Source organism: Sinocyclocheilus grahami, unplaced genomic scaffold (genome assembly GCF_001515645.1).
Source record: "Sinocyclocheilus grahami isolate Dianchi unplaced genomic scaffold, SAMN03320097.WGS_v1.1 scaffold603.1, whole genome shotgun sequence".
NCBI classification, from domain to species: Eukaryota; Metazoa; Chordata; class Actinopteri; order Cypriniformes; family Cyprinidae; genus Sinocyclocheilus; species Sinocyclocheilus grahami.
The window spans coordinates 558,544-559,032 of NW_015505782.1; positions in this window are offsets into that span (position 1 = coordinate 558,544).

Consider the following 489-nt stretch of genomic DNA (forward strand, 5'->3'; position numbering starts at 1 on the left):
CTTGTCTGTCTGTGTGTGTGTGTGTGTGTCCTTTTTTCTGTCTGTCTGTGTGTGTGTCCTTCTGTCTGTCGTCTGTCTGTCCGTCCGTCCGTCCGTCCGTCCGTCTGTCTGTCCGTGTGTGTGTGTCTGTCTGTCTGTCTGTCCATCTGTCTGTCTGTCTATCTGTCCGTCTGTCTTTCTGTGTGTGTGTGTGTCTGTATGTCCTTCTGTCTGTCTGTCTTGTCCGTCTGTGTGTGTGTGTGTGTGTCTTTCTGTCTGTCTGTCTGTCCACCTATCTGTCCGTCTGTCCGTGTGTGTGTCTGTCTGTCTGTCTGTCTGTCCATCTGTCCGTCTGTCCGTCTGTCTGTCTGTCTGTGTGTGTGTGTGTGTGGGTGTGTCTCTGTATGTCCTTCTGTCTGTCTGTCTGTCTTGTCCGTCTGTGTGTGTGTGTGTGTTTGTCTTTCTGTCTGTCTGTCTGTCCACCTCTCCCTCCGTCTGTCCGTGTGTGTG